Source organism: Abramis brama, assembly GCF_963993115.1.
Source record: "Abramis brama genome assembly, chromosome: 15".
NCBI classification, from domain to species: Eukaryota; Metazoa; Chordata; class Actinopteri; order Cypriniformes; family Leuciscidae; genus Abramis; species Abramis brama.
In genome coordinates this window covers 31730633-31740040 of record NC_139977.1, presented here as the reverse complement: position 1 = coordinate 31740040, position 9408 = coordinate 31730633, and the positions used below count along the sequence as shown (strand labels likewise).

The 9408-nt window shown below is 37.0% G+C and overlaps 1 long non-coding RNA gene across 1 annotated transcript; it reads left to right on the top strand.

The window, feature by feature from the left end:
- The first annotated feature begins 5961 nt into the window (after positions 1-5961).
- On the top strand, positions 5962-8739 carry LOC311098219. Its single transcript, XR_014609408.1, has 3 exons — positions 5962-6270; positions 8368-8511; positions 8646-8739. It is a non-coding gene; the product is annotated as an uncharacterized lncRNA (long non-coding RNA).
- The last annotated feature ends 669 nt before the right edge of the window (positions 8740-9408 follow it).

Sequence of the window (9408 nt, the reverse complement as noted above, 5' to 3'; positions counted from 1 at the left end):
CACTAAAAGCTGCACGGATAAATTTGCTTACCCCACAAATAGGCCTATCTATGTAAATGATTTAGAAAAAGTTCCATCAATTCACACTTTTTTACCATCACTATGATATTGTCATATCACCCAGCCATAACATGCAGTAATGCTTTAAACACATTTGACAAGCTAGTTGATAAAAATCAACAACCGGTCAAGACTGATTGGCTAATGCTATTTTCCCACTTGTCTGTGCTCTTTTATTCTTTCATGTTAACTGAAGTGAATAATGCACTATTTTAACTTTAATCAACAAGTAGAATTGATCATGACATTCTCACCTTATTCCAAAAAAAAACTGCTGATCCAATGCTGAGTTAGTGAATGTCTGAACTAGTTGATGCACAAAATCAATACCCTGATAAAGTAAATAGTATTTTGTATTTCAAATACGTATTTTAAATACATGTATCTGAAATACTGCCCATGCCTGCGTCCGCACATGAGTTTAGGTTTCGATACGTCATCAGATCGACGCGTTGTCATTGGTTGAATCATGACACAGCCTCGTGGACACCAACTGACATCCGAAGACGTTGACATTTTGATTCTGCGGGACTGTAGGTAAGAAACCACCAAGTGAATCATGCTGAATATTCCTGTTTGTCTTGTTTTAATTATCATAACTAAAACACTAAAAACGCTAATGTAGAAGTAGAAGAGGCTTCTACTAAAAAAGTCTGGTCATTTTTTTTCCAGAAAAATAATATATTTTTTTCGTGGTAACGTTAACTTTAATCAAATGATCGACCATTTAATGAAATTTCAAAATGGAAATGCAGCATTCATTTGTTAGCTGCCGCTCCCAATCTCGGGCCTTGTGCAGGCAAAATTGGCTAGCTAGCCTTATTATTTGAAGCTGGGTGTTCTTTCCGTCGTGCACGTTTGTGTGAGCACTCTGGTTTTTATTTACAAAAGCAAAAGTTTAAATTTGTAACGTCTGCAGCATTGTATGCATTGTAGCCAATCGAAAGTTTAGTTTTTCATTATGCTTAGAGGACTGAAGTTTCGGGAGTGACCACCACTTTTACCAGAGTGAGTTCTGTTGTCGTGGAAATTCCTAATACGAATACAACCTACTTAATCTGACTTCTGCATGTGGAATAAACACAGTTAAAAGGTGGAATACCACCAAAACCGAGTACGCTAAAACAGCTTCAACAGCGGCCGCTACCGAATGAAGGCACTGTGGCATTCCACTAACAACAGTGTCTAATCATTTGGAGTAATATGCGATTGGTCGGCGGCGATCAGCGTGGGGTTGTGTTAGAACCGTGGACATGAACCCCGATGTTTTTTTGTTTTTGTTTGTTTTTTTTGGGACAAAGAGTTAAATTTTTTTTTGAATAGTCAGACATGGTGCATTGGAGAAAGCCAAATGAATTTTTTTTAAATGCAACCTGTCATTCCTTTTCAGTCCAGTCCTGTCAGTCCATACCAATTTGTCAGTTAGAGCTTTCTGCTCATGAGCTGCTGTTAGTAAAGGATTTAAAATTTCTGCTTTATCTTGGATCCCTGGCCTACAATATCCCATAACTCCCAGAAATAACATCATTTGGGATTTTGTGACGGATTTCGAAATTTTCGGAACTTCTTCAATTTGGTCAAATCCTAGTGCGTGACCAGTTGCTGAAATAAATGACCAAAGTACCTAGCTTCCTGCAGTATTAACTGTAGTTTTGATTTTGACACTTTGTGCCCATTGTCTGCTAAAATCCAGTAATGCTAATGCACGCATATCGATTTCACAGGTGATTTTGTTGGGAGAACACAGCATTAAATCATCTACATACTAATTTAGGGTACTTCCCTTTGGGTAAGGAAACTTTTCTAGATTTTTGGAAAGTTCCTCTGAAACACTTTTAAAATCAAATTTGGGTTGTTCTCTCCTTGTTACACAGCCTGTAAACCTCGACTGCCTTCATTACGGGATACGCATTTACCCCCTATTGGTTTAAGTAGTTTTTCCTACTACTATCCCAAGTCCAGTTCCCAGGTTTTTTCTTTTCTTTTTCTTTTTTTAACTGGGTAGTGAGAAAACCCCCACGTTTGCCCACGAACCTTCTTTCTTTCCCACAGAGATGTGGGGCTTGACTGGTGTCTAATGAAAAAGAGCAGATTGAGCAGGTGTTAGTTTAACAGAGAATGCAGGGTATTGCTGGGCTACCAATAGAATCAAGATCCAATTTTTTCCTTGGTGGTTTTTCTAAATCTGGCAACATTTGTTGATAAGCAGAGGATGGATCAAAGGAAAGAGTTAAAGCCCAACTATAATGCCAGTTTGGTGTAATTTGCATAAAAGCACCTCTGGAATTGAACACTTCCATACCATCATTTGAAATAAAAATGATCAATTCCAATTTGGACAATAAATCTCTAGCCATTAAATTTACAGGGCATGTTTAAGAAACCAGGAAAGAATTTGTCACATGTTTCAGCTTGTTTGTTACCCTCAATGACATAGTCAACTTATCAACCAATGGTATGCCAGATAAACCATATTTTGTCTGTTTTAGAGCGGCCTCTGCAATGATCAAAATAAAGGTTTCCTTCGAAAGCAAACAAAATATGGTTTATCTGGCATACCTTTGGATGATAAGTGTTTGTGTCCACCAAAAAGGTAACTAAAGTCCTTTATCCTATCTCTCACATTTGATGGAAACCAACAGCTGTTAGGGGGAAAGAGGAGATGGTTCATGTGTGAGATGTTGTTTCCTCTCACTTGGACAATCCTTGGCCCGTTATCTTTTTCATCACAGACGCGACATGGATCTGCAGCAGTTTTCCACTGATATAATGCCCCTTAACAGCCTCCTGGAGATTGCACACTCTAGTGGTCTTCTTGATGGTTTGTGACCTCCTCTATAGCTGCTTTGTGTGTGATTGCTCCCCAATAAACCTCATTCTGGCACTCCTAGCAGTCTGCCACCCTGGAGTGTCAGCTCCATCTGCCACCCTGCATCAGCATTTATTCTTATAGTTCTTGGGTAAAAAATCTTCACCAGTTTCACATACCTCAGTCCATTTCAAACCAAGCTTGTTGCTGGAAATAGCTTCCCAGTCTAATCCTGTGGGTTTGTATGTGGCAACGATTGTTCTCCACTGCTCTGATAAACCGGTCCCTCCCCTTTTCTGGGTCTGGAAGTGCAGCAGCCTCATTTCAGAGTTCCTCTAAGTTCCAAGGTTGCTTCACCCATATCGACCCTCCTTCTCCAGGAAAACTGAAGCTTTAGCAGATTGAGGGCTTCTTGACTCTCCAGTCTTGGCCTTGGATCTTGTTATATTTCTCATCAAGGTTCCTCACTGTGACACCTTTTTATCTGAAAGGAATTGATAAAAGTCTCTTTGAATTTTCTCTTGCAATTTGAAACAATTTGTTTACCTCCGTCCATAGCAATGCCAGTGGCTCATCAGTCTCTGTGTCATTGTCATCAGGTTTAATCTTTTCCTCATCATGGAAGGGGCAGAAGGGACCTTTGCTCCCTCAGTTGCAGCTGCTCAGTTGCGAAAGCTATTAAATGTCTTATAATTAAAATAGAGTAATAGATTATGGTGAAATTTTTATGACCATATCCATCAAAATGAAGGACAATGTGAAAGTCTTACTGGCAACCACTGGTTTAGATGTACGTTTATATGAAATTTTATTCTTAGCACCATGCTACACTGTAAAAACTAAAGGAGCCTCAAATATCCTGTCGGATACTCAAGGAACTTCAAAATGTAATTTAGGTGCCTCAAAGCTCTTTCTCCTATAGTAGGGTTACTGGAGGAGCATTGACAATCTTTGAGGTTCTTGCTGGAACTTATGGGATCCTTTAAGCACTTTGTATTTAGTTCAGAGGTTCTGGAGTCACCTTTTCATTACCACGAGACCTCAAAGTGCTTTGGGGGAAAATAGAGGAACTTGAATGCGATAAAAGGGTTATTGGAAGATCTTTTAACATTTAAGTGGTTCCTGGAAGATCTCTTATGTTAAAGCCAGCATCTGGAGGAACCTAATGGTTCAGTGAGGCCAGAATAAGATTATTATTATTATCCTATTATTATTATTATTATTATTATTATTATAGGCTACTTAAGTTTGATTCAGTATACATACCCAGGTGAAAAAGACATACTATTAAATGTATTAAAAATGTACTTGAGTGTGTTTTTAGTAGACCTACAGTACAAATATACTTTAATGCATTTTTAATACATTTAACAGTAGCCTACGTCTTTTTCACTTGGGTAGCTTACATTTATTTAGTATAGGCCTAGGCTATTTTATTAAGTAATTTAAACCTTAAACAACAACACTAAATAATAATAATATTAATAATATGAAGAAGAAGAACCAGGAGGAGAGAAGTTTTATTCTGTCACGAAACTGCTGCTATTCCTCTGCTGTCGTGCTTCAGTGATGCTCGCGCTGCTCGCGCTCATCAAAGCTCAGCTGATCGACGTCATCGGGTTTGAAAGTAAGGGCTCCTCTCATCAAAGCTTCCGCCGTTTGTTCGGCTCTCCGTTACAAGGTTTGTAAACTCGCCAAATAATTATAAATACAGAGTCTACTCACTATATAGTCAAACACACACATATATAAACTAAATATATTATACATTACTACGTTTTTACAGTGTTTACCACTCGTTTTTATTGCACAGTATCTGGTATGAAGGTTTTTAGCCGCGATGATAACTAACGTTACGTTGATCTAATGAACAAATGGAAATTATTGACTTATTGTCTTAGATTGATTTAGTCATTCAATTCAACATATTCTGTACAACTGTGTCTTCAAATTGCTGATGTAGCCTATAATTTAGCTGATTCCTGCTGTCATTGGTGTTTGTTATGAATAACAAAAGCAGGTTAATATAGTTTGGTCTGTTTTTGTTTAACGTTAGCCTAACTTTACTACAGGTGCCCATATTCTCTCAAATACCATTTTAAAGCCATTTACTGGTCAATAAATATTATGTTGTGAATAATCAGCTTTGTTCTTTTGTTTCCCCAGAACAACCATTACATTTCTAAAATAATCTGAACATTTCAGTGGCAACATTGAATTACAGTAAGTTACCTGCACCACATGCAAGTACTTTATTACTATGAACTTTCTCTGTGTGCAATTGTATTGTTTGACTGTGTACTAGTGTTTTTTTAATCAATTATTCTCTGAAAATCTTCCCTCATACTCTCAAATCTCATTCATGTTACTCAGAAAAATAATATCACAGGTTTGGGTCACAAATAATGCTATGCATTTTTTCTTATATCTTTATCATTTGCATTTGAATATAAGACATTTTAACTCTGAATTATAACTTCAAGTTTAGTCTTTTTCGACAAAAAAAAGGAAAAAGCTATTATATGGCTTCAGAAGACTTACAACACAACCCATAACACATGAGTTGTGAAATCAATTATTATTTTTAGGATCTTTTCTGGCACATTTTTGGAGCTTAACCATTTTTACATAAATTGTTGCATTGAATTGAACTAGACAAGTGTACATAAGAATGGTTTCATGAATGATTTACACAATTTTTTTCTGCTTGTGTTTCATGCAGTGAAATTGAATGGTGACGGGTTGCATTATGCCTGAGATCTGCTTTTGGGTTCCACAGACAGAAAGTCAAACAGGTTTGGAACGTCCCAAGGCTGAGGAGATTATTTAAATTTCACAACTGTCACTTTAATAACCTTACTAACAGTACATTTTGTACTTTGCAGGGATCTCGGTAAGCTGAAATACAAGTTTCAGGGTTCGTACGTTTTGAAAAAACCTGGAAAAGTTATGGAATTTGAAAAATGCAAATTCCAGGCCTGGAAAGGTTTTGAAAAAATAAAAAGACCCACAAAGTTTTGGAAAAGTCATGGATTTTTTTTTTTTTTTTTTTTTTACACAGCATAATATGTGATTAATACAAAAACTGTTTAATAACAAAAATATTTCGCGTTGTCTTAACGTCCTTATATTCGGGCGGCATAACGTTCAGTTCACTTCCGATTCACTCACTTGTTGCGATGTTGCCTGAGGCGAAGTCGGTGCTGACAGAAATTTAATTGAAATACCAGGAAAGTGGCACGAGCATGCTAAAGTTTTGCAAACACCGGTGGGTCGAGAATGTAGCGGTAAGAGGATTGTAGCTCTGGTCGCATGTGAAACGATACGCAGCATATTAGCCGCCTACGTCTGTCTCCTGCACGCGAGAGGAGAGAAGAAAACGAGTAAATGTCAGTTCAATTGTAAGTTCATTCTTTATGTGCTTAGGAGTGTGCGATATTGTCTATGAACTATGATGATATTGTAATCATTGTTTTAACTATACGAGGCACTGCGAGTGCGAGCTGACATCGCGTTTCTCTCATGCTTGCTTTCACTGCGTGATGTGTCAGTTATAGATGTCCCCAAATGAGTTTTTGTCTTATATTTATATCATATTAAGTTGTCATATTAGAATATCACATGAGCAAGAGTGCCTTTTTCCTGTGCATAATTGCAAATGTGATATTTATTTTATACAACAGTTAAATTAACAATAAAGTTAACATTGTGAGTTACTTTTTGGACACAATATAGTCAATTTTCACTTTATATCGCCGACGAGAATTCCATAATGAAGTCGTAGTCCAACAGACATGATGATTTTTTTTATTTATTTAATGAAATCCGCTTTTTGAACGAATCATTTTAACGATTCAATGAACAATCACTTGTTTTTTTGAATGAATCAGCCGTTTGAACGAATCGGTTGAAATTACTCTAACAACTCGCTTATTAAGACAGTGACTTGCCGCCTCCTACTGGTGGTTTTAGTTTCATATTTAAAGTATATTTTAATTAAAACGTTAAAATTATAAATCATTTCATTTAAATATTGAATAGCTTTATTTATGCAATTGTAAATGAAGTGTAAATAGGCTAATGCCAGTTTTGATGCTGCGTCTGTGTCAGCTCATGTCGACTGACATTTTCAGGAATATATAGTCATGAAAATGTGCCGAAAAGTCATGGAAAGGTCATGGAAAAGTATTGGTTAAAATGTGTATGAACCCTGAAGTTTGAACAAGAATAAAAATCCTCCTGTAGACCTGAAAATCACTGAAGTGCCTGGACCATCCACCAGAAAAGAGGAAAAACAAATGGAAAATGAATCTGCTGTACCTTTTCACTTTTCTAACTCTTTAAGTACCTCACACCAACTTGGTCCCATAGTGACATTTTTGACCACAAACTAAATTGCTGATCGTGTGGATTCTGATTGAAATGACTGGAATTCACCAGTGAACATTCACAGAACAACAGATAATTTTACTGCACCTTAATACGGTTTCCGGGTCGAAGCCTCTATCTTGTTTCGTGAGAATACTCAACAACCATTTATGAACACTGTTGATGTCACACATTTAAGCTTTTCAAAAGCCGTAGTGTACATTACAGTCTCCAGTCTAACGCCATCCCAGACTTTAACATTTTATGATTCAAAATAGCTGAATATCTAACCATCAGAGATTTTGGTATAGAGATAAAGGTTAGGATCATAATTTTCAGGAATATTACAGCACAATGAGTGTATATTAGCACTGTTTGTTTGTTTTTGGCATCTGATAGAGCTTTTGGACTTGGAAACAGTGATGTCAGACTTACCATTGGACTGAAACACAAATGTTTTAAAGTTAAGTGAAGATGGACATTTTTAATTAGTCAATTTCTTTTTTTTTTACTTTGATTTATTTAGTTGAACATGTGTTTCCATGCATTTTGTTGAAATGTCTTTTCTTGTATAGCCTATTGTATATACATGGTTGATTATTCATGTTGCTTATGTATTATACAATTTTTTTTTTTTTTTGTGTGTATTCACTGATATCAATCTACAGTTAGCTTTTTTTCCCATGTGCATGGAAGTGTATGTATAAAAATGAATATAAAATATGTAATAAACAATTCTTATTTTGTATTTGGTTCAATTTGTTTATTATAATAGAAGTCAAAGGTAACCATAGTAACAACATGAAATTAAATATTTAAAAAAATGAAATTTGGTTCCTGGAGGCACCCACCGTGGTTCCACGCAGTGCCTAATATAAGAGTTCCTCAGGAAACCTGTGTGGTTCTTCAGAGAACCGCCCCTTTTTAAAGGGTGCCTAGAGGATCTACAGACGGTTCCGCCGGTGTGGCAAAGTGAAGAACCCCAAAAGGTTCCTCCAGGCACCTTTTATTTTTACAGTGTAGTCTATCGTAGCTTTGCCCATTAAGATAGAAATAGTGCTAAAAAACGTTATTGTTCTTCCACTTTGTTGCATTTTTAAACACAACTTATGTTTTTTCTGTATTCAAAGCTAAAGAGAAGTTCAGCATACCCCCTGAGACAAACATGCATGTGCTGGATGACAGTGGAACAGAGGTTGATGAAGAGGTCTTCGACATCCTGGAGGAAAAAGCAGACATCCTGTGGACCATTATTAATGTTCTTTCAGTTTCTGGTAAATGGTTGTACAATTACAGTATACATTGCAGGGTTACGATAACAATGTGTTAACATTGTCATTTATTTGCAATCACAAAACCAAAACAGTAGCTTCTCACCAATGTCCGATTTGTGCTTTCTCTGTTAAAGGACCACTTTGCAGATTTCCAACCTTATCTCTTATCTGTTCAGTGTTCACATTAGGATGTGGAAAAACTACATTTGAGATCAAATGGATTAGCCGGTAAGACTGTCCGAGTACTTCTCAAAAAACAGTCAGTCTTGCCATCTAGTAGTTAATGTATCATGGCCTAAACTGCTTAAAGTCTGTGTTACGTAAAGTACAGGCAGAAGCAATTGCAAGTAAAAAGACTCTTTATTAGAACAAAGTTCACTCAGGATGAAACTCAGGAGAATCAATGTTCACTCGTGAAGAAGCTCAGGAAACCGTGGAACATCAGGTGGAAGACAACTGATTGCACGCAGGGACTGAGATGGGCGATCCTCAGATAGTGACGAGTGAAGTACAAAGGGTGAGATCGTGAGAGAAGAATCCAGAATCCAGAGAAACCGGGAAACACAGGCAAGGACACAGGAAGCATCAACAACGATCTGACAAACACATGACGAAAGACAAGGCATTAAGTAGGCTGGCTAGATGGAATGCAGCTGGCGCTGATGAGGATCAATCAGTGGTAACGCCCACATGAAACAATCAGCGCAAAAGAGACACACACACATATACACAGACACAAGACATGAGTGAGACAACGGATCTAACAACCGTGACAGTCTGGCCACATTAACTACCAAAACTCATGTAATTTATAGATGGCAAAGAAAACAGTTTCCTGGAAGCAGTCTCACCATGCTCTTTTCTTAAACCTGTGGAAACATTGACTGAAATATTTTT